Source organism: Dipodomys merriami, unplaced genomic scaffold, assembly GCF_024711535.1.
Source record: "Dipodomys merriami isolate MVZ:Mamm:240054 unplaced genomic scaffold, mDipMer1.0.p SCAF_22, whole genome shotgun sequence".
Lineage (NCBI taxonomy): Eukaryota > Metazoa > Chordata > Mammalia > Rodentia > Heteromyidae > Dipodomys > Dipodomys merriami.
Genome location: NW_027203604.1, coordinates 18,630,821 through 18,646,278, shown reverse-complemented (window position 1 = coordinate 18,646,278; position 15,458 = coordinate 18,630,821). Strand labels below are relative to the sequence as shown.

Below are 15,458 nucleotides of genomic sequence, written 5' to 3'. Positions count from 1 at the left end.
GCAGTGGGGCGGGGGACAAGACCCCGGGCCTGAGCAGAACCCAGGGGGTCGGGAAGGGAGAAACGCGACCTGGCCGGGGAGTCGGCGGGCCCGCGTCTGAAGAGCCCGGCGCGACACCGTGGGGTCTTTCGACGCCCTCGGCGCAGGGTTTTCAGGACAGTCTAGATCACTGCCTGGATATAGGGCGGAAAGGGGAGCCACAGAGTGGCAGAAACGGGGTATATACAGCACTCTAAGAGACTCTATAAAGATCAGGAGATATAGTGGGCTGAAGTCTAGGGGCGAAGGGTCCCCGAGAAAGTGGCTCAGTACGCAAACTGATCAGGCATCTTGGCGGACAGCCCTAAAGTCGGGCCTTGGGCGCCGTGTGTAAACAGTTATCGGGGCGCCTCAGTTTCGCCCAACTCGGGGCCCAAACAAGAACTGCATATCGCCGCTCCCCCCTCCCCAGCCCGCCAGAGCCGCGGGAGCGTGAGGGCTGGGCCGCTCGGGGCGCCAGCGGGGACGGGAGCTCCCCGGCCGGGTCGGGATGCACCTCGCGCCGAGGGGAGCAGCGTGACACCACCTCCGGAGACACCCCGGGAAGCGAAGCTGCGCGTCCGGGCCGCGGCGTTTTGGGGTTTGTGAGCTTTACACGGCCGTTTGTTATTTAAAAACAAAACAGACGAAAAAAAAAACTAGCCCCCGAGCAAGCTTTGCGGGGTGAATGTCACCGTATTAAAATCAGCTCGCGGTGGAATCGTAAGCAAGATGGTAAGGGCTCAAGGCAAGGTTTAAAGACAGCTTTAGCTTGTTGAAGGTATTAAAGGGCTGGCTTTTGACATTAGGTGAGTGGTAAGACTGTCAGTTTAATTTCTTAGTATTAGACTTTAAGTGTGATGACCGTTTATACCTAGTCTTTATACACGTATTTATTTTCACCATTTTAGACTAGGAAAATAAGGGGCTTCTTTTGTCTCTAGGTAGCTGGCTTGCAACTTGCCGTGTAGTGTGGAAGTTTCTGTCCTGCCTGCAGTTCTCCTAATCTCTTGCCTGAGAGCACTGAGGAGAACCACTATATCTGTTTTTTTTTCATTGTGAAAGTAATATGTCCCTATCAAAGAGAATTTAGGAAGTAGAGGGGAAATTTTATATACATATATATATACGCATATATATATATATTCTAGGCATTACTGTGTTTATACGGTTTTCTCCCATTTCCCTTCCCCCCAATGTATGAATTTCTTTAAAAATTTTGTGCAGATGCTGAATGTGGCTGGTTTGAATTCTCACATTTTATGCTGCTTCCTGCAGTGTGTGGTCAGCCTACACTCCTCTGCCCTTTGCTCATAGAACACAGCTCCCTATGGTAAATTTGGCAATGTAAGTGCACCTATTAAAGTGTACTTGGCCTGACTCTCAGATCTGTGAACATTAACTTTGTCAAGTAATTTAGGGGCTTTTAAAATTAGTTATCGTCCAAAACCAGCGCTCATGCCTGTATCCTAGCTACTCAGAAGGCTGAGATCTGAAGATCACGGTTCAAAGCCAGCCTGGACAGGAAAGTCCTTGAGTCTCATCTCCGGTGAACCACCAGAAAACCGGAAGTGGCACTGAAGCTCAAAGTGGTAAAGGCTTGAGCAAAAAGAGCTCAGGGACAGCGCTCAGGCCCTGAGTTCAAGCCCCAAGGCCAACCAAAAAAAAAAAGTTAATGTATTTTTCTCCCCCATTGTCTTAGCTTAATGCTAGACTATAAGTTTAAAGCGAAAAGACTTATTAATAAACTTTCACTGTAATTTTGTATTTATTTTTAATTTTTTGTATATAAATAGTTGCACAAAGAGGTTTCGATTGAACATGTCAGTTGAGTACAATGCATCTTCAACCAGTGTCACCTTCTCATCCTCCTCCTCAACTATCCCAACCCCATTCAGCCCCTCAAATTTCCTTGTTTATATTTATTTAATGAGAAAACAGTATGAAGCAAAAAAGCACTTAATTTTCCTTTAAATGCTTAAACCATAATCACACCTGGCAGCATACAGACTAATGACCCAGCCCAACTGGCACATAAGATTAACTGTATTCCTGCATTTGAGTCAGACATGCTTGCACAAGCTTTCTTGAACATTGCTGCCCCTCACAAGAGATGTTCTAGAAGGTTGCTGCCAACCATGAGAAGTAACACCTGCCAGCCCAGGGTGGGCCTCTGCCTTGATGGGAGCCTGAACAACCAAGTCTTCAGCTGTCCAGACCTGCTGGCTTGGTTCCCACGTCAAATGTACAAAAGCCACAACAAGAAAATAACTAGGAACATAAAGAAATAAAAAGATGTAGAAGACAATAAAAGGCAGCAAAATCAAACAAGGAGAAAAAACTTTGGCTCCCAGATGTCACTGCACATTCTGGCCAGCAGGTGGCAGTGTGTGGCAGGTGCCTCAGACTGAAGGCCTGTGAGATCCAATTCAGGTTCTGTGAGGTCTTTAGAGGTGTGGACTTTTATAGCTTCTCCCCTTCCCCCACTTCGCTCCAATCCCTGTCTTGGGAGTTTTCTGTCCTGCAGCCCCGCTGCTGTGCAGTTCAGTTTCCAACGTGTAGCTGAGGCTGGAGGAGGTGCACCACAAAAGGTGTGCTACCTTTTGTCTTGGGATTCTGAGGTGCACTTGTGTGTGTGGTGTGCTGGCTGTACAGTCTCCTCCAGCATCTGAGTATATCACTTCAGGGCAGTGCACAGAATGGCATCGCCAAAACACGTTTGCTGACCCTCAGCAAGTTCTCTGGATGTTGGAGTTCAGATCTGTGTCCTCTGCTCTTGTTCTGTCAGCAGCCTTTGTGTAGAAGCAGGTTCGTAGTTTTCTTTCACTCCTACTGAGTGCTGGGAAGTCCTCCCTGCTGTTGTCTGTATACCTGTCTGCTGCTGGCCCGACTCCCAGGGTCCTGGTCATGAAGCTTGGTAGAGCCCAGGTTCAAATAGGGCCATGCAGCTGCATGTGCAGACAGCACCAGACCCGTGCTTAGCTGTAGGAGGTCTCAGTTCCATCCCTTTAGTAATTAGGGAGGAACCCCAGAGCATGAGGCTGGGGTCCCATGACCAGATCTACCTTGAAAATGTGCTAGTTTGGGAAGGGAATCAGCAAGACTGCAAGCATCTCTAAGTGTGTCGCTACACTCCAGAGTACCTGCGTGACAAGGACCCAGAGTGACAAAATCCACTCCAGCCTCTCATGGCTCCCAGGGACTATGCCTGCCTGCCACCCACACATCCACTTACCCACCCATCCATCTACTTGCCTAGCCATCCATCCACTACCTACCTACCTGTCCATTATCTCCCTATCCATCCACCAGCCTGTCCATTCATCTACCATCAATCACCTGTCCACCAGCCATTTATCCATCATTCACCTGTCTATCCTCCTACCCATCTTTTTATTCATCCAACCTGCTTTCCTCTCCTTGCCCTTTCCTTGCACGTTTGTGGGCTAGCCTCAGCCCAGAAGCTGCCACAAGAAGCTTTCCTGTCCTCAGGAATGGGAAGTTTATCTGCACACATCTTCTCTTCCTAGCCGAGCTAACAACTATGGGTTCAGCTTCTCCCATTCTTTTTTTTTTTTGGGGGGGGGCTCTGGTCGTGGGGCCTGAACTCTGGGCCTGGGCGCTGTCCCTCAGCTCTTCAGCTCAAGGCTAGTGCTATACCACTTGAGCCACAGCGCCACTTCTGGCTTTTTTCTTTTTGCTTATGTGGTCCCGAGGAATCGAACCCAGGGCCTCATGCATGCAAGGCAAGCACTCTACCACTGAGCCACCTTCCCAGCCCAGCTTCTCCCTTTCTTGAAGGAGAAAAAACCAAATAACCCAAAACATTCTTTGTGCTTAGTTTGTGTGTGTGTGTGTTCACACGTGCGTGTATGTGTGCACACCTAACTCCTAGCTGTTTGTAGACCTTATCGTCAGAGGTTGTCCCAGTACCAGCCCTCACCTTTCCCCACTGTCTGGCAAGCATCCTTTTTGTCAGTCATGGGGCTTGATCTCAGGGCCGGGGCACTGTCCTGAGCTCTTTTGCTCAAGGCTAGCACTCTACCACTTTGGGGGTGGTTCACTGGAGATGAGTCTCACAGCCTTCCTTTTCCGGGCTGGCTTTAAATCACGGCCCTTAGATCTCAGCCTCTTGAGTAGCTAAGATTCCAGACATGAGCCATTAGAGCCCAGCCGTAAGCATCATTTTGATTTAGTAATGTTCTCCTTAGCCATGGCTCATTGTCAGCTGACACTCTTGCGAGAGCAACAGAAGGCAGAAGGCAGTTGTGGGTGACCAGCAGTGCGTTGGAAGCCTGGCCCCCTCCCCGCCCACCCCCAGGCAGTGATTTCGTGTCCAGATAAGCAAAAGCACAGATTTTCTACCAACGGGGAGATAAAGGAACTGCAACCTGGCCTGTCAGCCCTGACAGTGGCATTCCAAGCCCCACCCAGTAGCCTTCCCCATCCCCTAACTCCTTAGGGCAGTCCCCTGTAGTTCTGAATTCTAGGTACATGCCAGAGAGTAGTCATTTTTCTGACTCAGAGACCTGGTAACCAAGGAACATCCAGGTGTCCTTAGAAACAGGACCTTGAATTTTTCTTAAGAGTGCTAGGGAACAAGCTCAGACCCTTGCACAGGCGCTCTACCACCCAGGAAGGGGAGAAAACACAGAGAACTAACCCAACCTTAATTGCCTCATCAGTGGCAATTAAGTCAGAAGTCACAAGGCTGGGGTGATACAGCTGGCATCAGAGGACATGCCCACCAGATCACTCACTAGCTTCCTTGGAAGACCACCTAAGCTGCCAGTGTCCAGCGGAAGGAAGCTGGACAGAGAAGACAGAGACCAAGTTGCAGAAGCTGGTCTAACCACCAGGGGGCGCCCAGGCTCTGAAAGAGGGAGAGATGCCACCAACCAGAGCTTAGGGTAGAAATCCAGGCTCAGGATCCTGTCTCCTGTATTCATCTTTCCTGGGCTCCAGGGTCTGCAAGCAGTGTGACCTTGGGCTAGTTATTTGCTGTACTGAAATGCTTTTCTTAGGAAATAATAGTGCTAGAGAGCTGTACCATGTACTACCCAGTTGGGGGTTTGGAGGTGGTTTTTTTTGGGGGGGGTAATACTGGCATTTGAATTCAAGGACTTGAACTAGCTAGACAAGTACTCTGCCTATTGATTCACTGTCCATGTCTTTTGGAGAAGCTCCCATTTTTTGGTGTGGGTAGGCCTTAGACCAACCACAGATCCTCCAATCTGGGCCCTCACAGTCATGAATCACCATACCGTGTTTATTGGTTGCGATGAAGCCTTCCTAACTTTTTGCCCAGATTGGCCTGGAACTGCAATCCTCTTGATCTCCTGAGCATCTAGGATTGCAGACCAGAGCCCCTGTGCCTGGTGTTCCATTCAGTTTTTAATAAAAATCTGTCTGGCTGTATGATCTATGTGGACCTTCCTTCAGATGAACTTCCAGAGCTTTCCAAGGCCCTTGAAACGGTAATCTGTAATAGGATAGGGAGCATTGTAGAAAGTTGGAGCAGGGATATCTGGGCAACTCCCAGCCACAGTGACCTCCAGGCCTCAGTTTCCCTGAAGATAAGCCCTTGGAAGTACCTTCATTCCCAGGAATATTGACCCCAACTAGGAATTCCAGGAAGTGAGGACCAATGTCCAGCAATGTCCTGGGCCAAGAGGATGGGACACCAGAGGGTAGAAGAAGATCCTTGGGTACAGTGGACAAATGCAGTAACAGGGCCTGGCGTGCAGGATCTGTGGGGTGCTCACGAATGTGCAGTCTCTCCCTAAGTGCCAGGTGACCTTCAGGAGAAGACTCCCAGTGATTTTCCTCCCAGCCTGGCCCGCAGCTCCATCTGTAAAGATAGTTGCAGGAGAGCCCATTGCTTATTCAATGAGCTCTTTTGTTAAGGGGGAAAAAAAAAAACCCTGCAGTTTTAGTTTGTTTAGTTCATAAAAGGCCCTATGCAAGCATCAAAGAGCAGGCTCATTAGAGAGTGGCTGCAGGGCTGGAAGGAGAGGGGCAGGGCTGGGGAGGGACAGCAGGATCTAGAAATCAAGGTCAGCCATCCCACTTCATTCAGCCCCACTTGTCTCAAATAAATAATGCGGGGTGCAAAGAATCAGAACTGAACAGGGTGTTCACTGTCCCCATCCATCCACTCATCCATCCTTTATCCATCCTTTTCCTGTCCATCCATCCATCCATCTTTTCTTAGGAGTTTTTTTTTTTTTTTTTGTCATGGGGTTTGAACTCTGGGCTTGGGTGCTGTCCCTCAGTTCTTCAGCTCAAGGCAAGTGCTCTACTGCTTGAGCCACAGCACCACTTCCGGTTTTCTAGTGGTTTATTGGAGATAAGATTCTCAAGGACTTTCCTGCCTGGGCTGGCTTTGAACCGTGATCCTTAGATTTCAGCCTCCTGAGTAGCTAGGATTACAGGCGTGAGCCACTGGCGCCCGGCATACCCAGCTTTGTGTGTGTGTGTGTGTGTGTGTGTGTGAATACTGGGGCTTGGACTCAGAACCTTGTACTTGTGCTCAGCTTTTCTGCTCAAGGCTGGCACCTTGAGCCACAACTCCATTTCTAACTTAGCCCATTTCCATTTCTTTGGATATGTTCCCCACTTTTGGAGAGCCATGAATAGCTGGACAACTCCAGTTTGCACATCCTTGTAGAGTTGAGGGTGGCCTAGGGAGCTAAAACCCAAAGTTTGAGGTTAAATTTCCACAAAGTTCTGTAGGATGATGGGAAGTTTCTGCCCTTTCCTTCCACCACAATTCTAATGCTAGCCACTGGCCAGTGAGCTTGATGATAATGGTTTTCCATCTGGCCCCCTCGCTCCCTCTGTTCTCCCTGGGGCTGGCACCCAGGGCTTGGATGCTGTCCCTGAACTTCTTTTACACGAGTCTAGCACTCTACTACTTGAGCCACAGCTCCACTTCTGGCTTTTTTTTTGGTGTGAGTATGGAGCATAGTTTATTAGAGATAAGGGTCTCAGAGACTTTCCTGCCCTGGCTGGCTTTGAACTACGATCCTCAGATCTCAGCCTCCTGAGTAGTTAGAATGATAGGCATGACCCATCCATACCTGGCTAGAACTGAATGTTAAATTCTATTCATTTCTCATTTGTTCAAATGTAGCCACATAGGCCAATGGCTACCCTACTGCATCCTGCCTTTGTTACCCTGAGGAAGGAAGGAGGAGAGGAGGGGAAGGGGAAAACCCACCCTCCCCTTTCAGGCCAGCAAATTAACACAGCCCATCAGGCATTGTTCAGGGAGCTTTCTATTAGCTCACGTCGTTCCCAGGTCAGCATGGTGTGTTTTAAAGCTGGGGACCTGATGTACTGGGACATCCAGTAACTTGTTTGCTACACACAGCCAGTAACAAGAGAACTCAAACCAAAGGCCATGGGCCAGGCTGCAGTGGGAACTGGTTTTCCAGCCCCTCTGACAGTGACCTGCAGAACGGTGCACGTTGTATATTCACATCCAGTACATGGCGCTTACATAACAACCCTGCAAGCAGCTTTATCAAATATTAATGACAGTACATGCCATGCATTCTGGTGTGCTCTGTTCTAGACTGTTCCGTTTTCTTCTGTCTCATTTCAACGTGTGGGTTGTGCCCCATCCAGCTGGTTTCACGACTCACTCCACTGTTATTATTTATACAAACCATTTTCTGTTTGGAGATAAAAGAGTTTCCCTGTGGAGCTCAGGGTGACCTGGAACTCGTGATCTTCCTGCCTCAGACTCCCAAGCCTCAGGATTGGGCTTGTGCTACTGCAAACCTTTTATTGTTGTTGAACTCACAGCTTTGTGTTTGCCAGGCAGGTATGATACCACTTGTGCTGTACCTGCAGCCCTTTTCTGCTTTAGTTGTTTTTCAGATATGGTTTTGGAGTGTTGCTTGGGCCAGCCTTGAATCTCGATCCTCCCGCTGCCATCTCCCAAGTAGTTGGGATTACAGGCGTGAGCCACCACACCATAGCCACTGAGATAGCTTTTCTTCTGTACTGGAGCCCCCCAGCTGTAGCAGAGCTGGCCATGCGAGAGTCTGCTGTGTTGAGGACTTGCTCTGATTTTCAAGGCCACTGCCTCATGGCTTGTCTTGGGCAAGGTGATTTGCACTGGGGCCTCAGTTTCCCCTCTATAAGAGCGTGCAGTGCCAGTTAGGCCATCCCAGCTTGCACATTCCTGGATTCCCCCACCATCTCAGGGCAACCCAGAACCTTCCAGGCAAGCATCAACACGTCTCACTGTCTTGTGTTCTTAGAAGAAAGTAGAAATCTGTGCCTTGAGGACAGGAGGTGGTACCCAGGGAAAGCTGGGAAGATTCTAGGCCTTATTTCACTTTAAAGACTTCTGCAGAAGCTGTGGTGGAACCCAGGAAATGTTGTCTGTGGGCTAGTATGGAGTCTGGAGTCCCTGACCCTCTGTGGATGTGGCACCTGGCCCAGGAGGAAAGGTTGGCACAGGCGGATGGAGAATCCAGTGGAAGCCAGAACTTGGTGCCAGATGGGCCTGGAGCGGTGTCAGCACGCAGAGGATGCCCAGGGAGCCAGCGGGTGCCGGGCCTCCCTCCCGAGCCCTGGGTGAATGCCAAGCCCCAGTTTGGTTGCAGTGTAATAGGACAAGGTGACCCCAGATGGCTAAGGGCCTGGGGGGGGGGTGGAAGAGGCTGGCAGATGGGCACACTGTGAGAAAGGCTGTGCCAGGCTCTCTGCTGTGTGCCCCAGGTGCGCTTACGCCGGTACACAGTCACAGGCATGCACACCTCTTTGTGTGAATCGTCATGAAGCAGGGCTTTCCATGGGCAGTGTGGCATGCAGGCAGACACGGGGGCGGCGACTTCCAGGCCCAGCCTCACCCATGGTGCCTTTCCTAGATGTGTGGTATTGGCCTAGAAATCCCTCACCATTTGTTTGAGGATTTCTTGGAAGAGCTGCAGCCAATTTTCATTCCTGCCATGAGCTCCTGGCAGACCCTGCCAGGAACATCTCTCTCTCTGTCTCTCTCTCTCTCTCTCTTTCTCTCTCTCTCTCTCTCTCTCTCTCTCTCTCTCTTTCTCTCTCTGTCTCTCTCTCTCTCTCTCTTTCTCTCTCTCTCTCTCTCTCTCTCTCTCTCTCTCTCTCTCTTTCTCTCTCTCTCTCTCTTTCTCTCTCTCTCTCTCTCTCCCTCTCCTTCTCCCTTTTCTTTTTTTTCAGGCTCCAGAGACACAGTGAGGTGGGAGACTGTCTCAGTGTTTCCTCAGACATGACAGCTCTGGAGCATATACCCAGGGCCTCACTCCAGAAGAGGCAGGCGCCTGCTCCAGAGCAGACAGGCCTGGCTGCAGAGCAGACAGGGCCCCCAGCATCTCCATGCACCTCCATTCCCATCCCACCCCCCGACCTGTCTGATGCCCGCATTTTCTGTCCTGTGCCTGGCTCACAGAGGTGACAGCACAGGTCCACTGGGAATCAGGACTTCCTCCGAGTCACGCAGTGTCATAGGTTGAATCCTGTCCCTGCACAAAGCCACCACCAGCCAGGCCGCAGCCTCACTGGGAAACAGAGCCTGTTGATGTCATGGATCAAGAAGCTCAAGATGACAACATCCTGGGTGTGGGGACAGCCCTTGTCCAGTGAGTGCTGGCTGACCTTAGGAGAAGAGAGGACACTTGTGGCCGCAGGGGCAGAGATAGGAGCACTGTGTCTATGAGGCAGGGACAAGAAGGGTGGTGGAAGTCACCAGGTGTTGGGAGAGTGCTAAGGGCCCAGGGAGAGGGAGAGAGGGAGGGAGGGAGGGAGGAGGAAGGTTTCCTTGGAAACATCCTCTACTTTGGGGTGACTCGGGCCAGAGTTAGCCCTCAGGGTCCTGAGTCTCAGACCTGGTCTGCTTCAGGCATTGCTGGTGACATGGTCACAGGGCGGCATCAGGTAAAAGAGAGTTCTGGATTGGAGTGTGGGTCAGGGAGTGCCTGCACTTTCTCGCTCCCTCCAGCACTGAGTGAATGAACAGACAATGAAAGGAAGTTGCTGCTGGCCAAAGAAACATCTTTGGAGCTAGGACCTTCCTTGAGGCGTCAAAACCCAAGAGAGCTGGTGCCATACAAACTTCTAGGAGGAACATGGTCTGTGTCTTATAGAGCTGTTGCGGCAGAACTGCCCCAGTCCAACTGCTGAGTGAGGTCCTCTTCACTTAGAACTTTCTTCCTCCACAGGCCTGGAGACCTGATACAAAGCAGTCGGGTGGGGAGAGGGGGAGATGCTGGGGGTGCTCTTCCATACCCAAAGGGTGAGGTGCAGGGATTGTGAATTTGAGGCAGCCTGGACTGCATAGCGAGCCACTTTCAAAAAACAAAAACTTGGAAGTGGCACTGTGGCTCAAGTGGTAGAGTGCTCATCTTGAGGAGAGCTCAGAGACAGCGCCCAGGCTCAGAGTTCAAGCCCCACAACTGACCAAAAAACAAAAACAACTTGCTGGGTGCCAGTGGCTCACACCTGTAATCCTGGCTTCTCAGGAGGCTGAGATAGGAGGATCTGGTTCATAGCTAGCCCAGGTAGGAAAGTCCACGAGACTCTTGTCTCTAATTATCAACCAAAAAGCCAGAAGTAGAGCTGAAGCTGGAGGGGTACAGTGCTAGCCTTGAGCATAAAAATTTAGGGATAGTGCCCAGGCCCAGTGTTCAAACCCTAGGACTGGCAAAACAACAACTAAAGCCAGGGTGCCAGTAGCTCACACTTACAATCCTAGCTTCTCAGGAGGCTAAGATCTAAGGATCATGGTTTGAAGCCATCTCAGGAAAGTCCACAAGACTCTTATCTCTAATTATCAACCAAAAAAACTGGAAGTGGAGCTGTGGCTTAAATGGTAGAACGCCAACTTTGGACACAAAATCTTAGGGACAGCATCTAGGCCCTGAGTTCAAGTCCCAGGACCAGCACATGATAAAAACAAACAAAAAAAACCCATTAATAAGAAACAGTCTGGAAGGTCTCACATTTTGATACCATTGCAGTATCTGGAAGTTTCCATGACCACCACCCCCAAGCCTGAGTCCTTTACTGGGGTTCTGTCAAATGATAGGCACATGCTCCCCTCCCACCGTCCATCCTCACTGCCCCCCTGTAAATACTCAAGTCCCCTGTAAACACTTTTGCCAGTTAAGGTAGGGATTTTGAGATTACCTCCTAGGCACTAGTGGCAGAAGCCTTGCCCCCCTTTGTTTTGTTTTGGTGGTTTTTTTTTTTTTGGTAGTACTGGGTTTTGAACTCAGAGCCTTCACTTGTTAGGCAGGTACTCTGCCACTTGAATCACATATTCAAAGCCCATATTTGCTTTAGGTTATTCTTCAGATGAGATCTTTCACTTTGAGACCTTAGACTTTCACAGCATCCTATCTATGCCTCCCGCTTAACTGGGATTACAGGCATGAATCAACACTCCTGGCTTGTTTGTTGAGTTGGAGGGAGGGTCTCACAGCCTTTTTGTCCACACTGGCCTCCAAAACAGTGATCCTACCCATCTCGGTCTCCCTAGTTGCTGGGATTATAGGTGTGATACTGGACCCTAGCCAAGGAGCCCGAACAAGAGGCTAAAGTCTCCTGGCAACCTATTCCTACATCTGCAAAATGGGCAGCCTTTTCAAGAGGTTTAGATAACAGCATGACAAAGGTCCCAGCCCAGTGAGTGAGTGGGCACCTCACGCACAGCTGATCCTCAGGAAGGGCAGCAGCCTCTGGAGGGTAGCGCTGGCTCAGCCAGGCCTGACTCACAGGAGACTCATCTGCAACAGGGACCGAGGAGATCTGAGCAGAGCAGAGCCGCGTGGGCTGACGGGAGGCTGAGGAGAGCAGAGGAGAGCAGAGCGCTGAGCTCATCCCTGAGCTTTTTGATGAATTATAAAGGGCTGTGCCGCCAGGCCAGGCTGGGCTTTATTTCTAAACCCACCCTCGCCATGGCCAGGCAGCGCCCCCACCCCTCAGCCAAGAGACACAGAGCAGGACAAGGGGTTCCTGGCCCCCAGGCCAGCTGTTACCGGTGTCTTTCAGGGACAGATCTGAGTCTATGCTCTCCCTTCAGATCACCTTGCATTGTGTCAACCTCTACCGCTAGTCCCTCTACAGATCCCACTAGCAGCCTGCACAGTTTATCCAGAATCTTCCTACTGCTCCCATGCTGGTGCGGCCCTGGCACCTGCCCTGCTTTCTGGAGATCACTGCCCCCCCTTTTTTTGTCCATTGTGGGGCTTGAACTCAGGGCTTGGGCTCTGAGTTTAAATGCAAGCCTGAGCTAAAGAGCAGCTCAAGGCTAGTGCTCTACCACTTGAGCCATAATGCCACTCTCAGTCTTTTGGTGGTTCATTGGAGATAAGAGTCTCACGGACTTTCCTGTTCAGGCTGGCTTCAAATGGAGATCCTCAGATCTCAACCTCCGGAGTATCCAGGATTACAGATTTGAGCCACCACTCCTGGCTGAGACCCCCTTCTTGTAGTCAGGCAGGGCAGCAGCGTAGAGAGCCAGGCTGGGCAAGCACCCCACCCCACAGGAAACAGCCCTCGGGAGTCCACAGAATAGCCTACAACAGGTGTGACTAGCTCTGTCTAGTTTCTGTGGCCACATTTGAAGCATGGCCTGAAAACAGCCGCATGGAACTTCTTCCTGGGATGCGTGGACTGCTGCTGGTGTGGAAAACAACCTTGACTTTGGTCCACAGAGTCTCTCAGGAGCCCTCAGCCTTGAACTTGGAAGTATTGTTGGTAGCTCACCCCTCCCACTTTAGTAGGGCCTGGCAGAGAACCATAAAGGCAAGCTCAATTTCAGCATGCTCTCTCCCTAGGCTCTTGGTGATTACCATATGCAAATGAATGGTATTTAAATATGTAAATATGTTATAGTAATGACACTGACAGCTGCCCTGCCCAGCCCTTTGATCATCACCTACTTCTACTGAGATCCCAGGTCACTCCTTTTTACAGGTGAGGAGACCAAGGTTCAGAGAGATGAAGTGACTGTTGGGAGAGTGGCTGGGATTCCTGCTCCGCTGATGTGCTTCCTGTCTGTGCAGGCACACAGGAAAGCCAGGGACCCCCTTTCTCTGCACCTTGCCAGGAGCACGGATGCATCTGTCACTCTGGCTGGTGACTGATGCTCTCTGGGTCTTCTGCCACATTCTGTACAACCTGCCAAGCCCTGGGCCTCCAGGGCCTCGTCCTCACCCTCCAGCAGCCCACCACCCCTTTTCCCTGCCTCTCCAGGCTCTGCTGAGGGACCAGATGGTAAAAATACACTTGGGCTTCAGCACAGGATCCTAGGGAGGCTGCGCTGCAATGGAAAATGTAACCCAGTCTTGTCCAGGTGCAATCAGCAGCTCACCTGTCTTCCCAGCCCTTCTGGTGTCAGAGGTGGGAGGACTATGATCCAAGGTTGGCCCAGGGCAAAAATGGAAGACCCTCTCTGAAAAATAAAGAAACTAAGACAGAAACATCTGGGGGTGTGTGGCTTGAGTGATAGAGTCTCTGCCTAGCAAGCTCAGGGCCCAGAGTTCAAATCCAGTGCCACTGGGGAAAAAAAATTATCCAGACTCCCAAAAAGGTGCCAAGCATGCAGCCCAGCATCTGAGGCTAACAACCTGGGATGGATGTCTCCACCTCTGTGTCCCCAGCCTCCCATCTGCAGCCTCTATTTCTTCACCCCCCCCCCTTAGTGATGGGGAGAAGGTTCTTTTCTCTTTCAAGGCAGATCTGCGGGGCCATAAAACAAGGCAGTAGCCATCAAGTAGGCATTTTAATCAAAGCCTCTATCGGTCCACCCTTTCCCCGTAGCCTCATCCCAGGCCTGGCTCAGAGGAGCCTAATAAACTTATAGGTGAATGGAAATTAGGTCTTTAATGGCTCCATTAGTGGCAAGGGCTGGCTCAGGTGGCCATGTCCTATGGCCTACGGCGTTCAGTGTTCTCTTCACCTCCCCCCAATTGTCTCATCTTCCACAGATTTTTTTTCTTTTGCTGTATTGGGGCTTGAATTTAAGACTTGGTGCTTGCTAGGTGAGTGCTAGAACCACTTGAGCCACCTTCCCCCCAGCCCTTTTTGCCTCTCATTTGAATATACTTTTTTTTGGCTGGCCTCAGATCACAATCCTCCTACTTAATGTTTCCCCCAAAAGCTGAGATTACAGTAGGTACCACTACCCCATCCAGCAGGGGGTATTATTATTATTATTTGAGATGAGGTCTTTATAACTTTTTCCCCCCTCCCTCCCCACCCCAGCCCTCCTGAGCTCTGTCTCCCGAGTAGCTGAGATTAAAGGCATGATCCAGTGAACTAAGGGGTCTGGGAAGTAACTGGCTGCTTGTGATGTGCCCATGCTGGGTTAACAGAGCCAGCATCTGCTTGCTGACAGCCATGTAGGAAATGAGCCCCCAGGGCCTGGCCCCTGCAAAGAGGGCCAGCTCTCTGCTGGCAGCCCCTGCCATGGCCCAGGCGGGGCCACAGTTTTTATCTGAGTGGGACAGCAAGAGATGAGAGATGGGCAGGGCGCGGTGTGGGAGAGCCCTGGGAACAGTGACCTTTCGTCTCAGTTCCCCTGTCCACCCTCCCACACCACAGGGTCACCCAAAGGACACGGCCTGCCTGGGGACTGCGCCCAGGACTGTTCCGTTGAGTTTCAAAAGGAGACCATGTGTGTGTGTCTTTGATGCCGTGCACACCCACACTGGGATGGCATGGCTGTGTCCCTGTGGAGGAGAGGCAGAGGCGGTGGGTCATCTGGGGACAGCTCAGCAGTGGAGGTTGGAGGAGGACAGGGGATGCGCCATGGGGGCAGGGAGCAAACACTTGCAGGGGAGGAAGAGTGGGTGAGGGACACCGATGGACAGGCCAGGGCCAGAGACTCCCAGCAGGCGACCCTTCAAGAAGGTGCTTAGGAGTAGAGATGGACAGAGGCCACGACCGGTGGCTCATGCCTGCAATCCCAGTTGTTCAGGAGGTTAGCAATCAGGAGGATTGTGGTCTGAGGCTGGCCCACAGAAAAATGTTAGACCCTCCTACCCCATCTCAATTAATTAAGCTGGATATGGTAGCTCCTTCCTGTGATCCCAGCCACTTGGGAAGTATTCATAGGAGCATTGTGGTCCAGGTCCATTCAGGTAAAAACACAAGGCCCTAAGTTCAAATGTCAGCACTGCAAATAATAATAATAATAATGATGATGATGATAATGAAGATGTAAAAAGATAGGCTGGGAGCTGGACGCTGGTGGCTTATGCCTGTCATCCTACCTACTCAGGAGGCTGAAATCTGAGGATCGTGGTTCAAAGCCAGCCAGGGCAGGAAAGTCCATGAGACTCTTATCTCCAGTTAACCACCAGAAAACCAGAAGTGGCACTGTGGCTCAAGTGGTAGAGCCCTCACCTTGAACAGAAGAGCTCAGGGACAGTGCCCAGGCCCAGAGTTCAAGC

The 15,458-nt window shown here is 50.9% G+C and overlaps 1 long non-coding RNA gene across 1 annotated transcript in view; it reads left to right on the top strand.

Moving 5' to 3' along the window:
• The first annotated feature begins 419 nt into the window (after window positions 1–419).
• The window catches only part of LOC138834608 (uncharacterized), a 36,917-nt gene continuing 21,878 nt past the window's right edge, over window positions 420–15,458 (top strand). Inside the window, exon 1 of the long non-coding RNA XR_011374217.1 lies at window positions 420–753. This is a non-coding gene — a long non-coding RNA (uncharacterized lncRNA). The remainder of the gene's footprint in view (window positions 754–15,458) is intronic.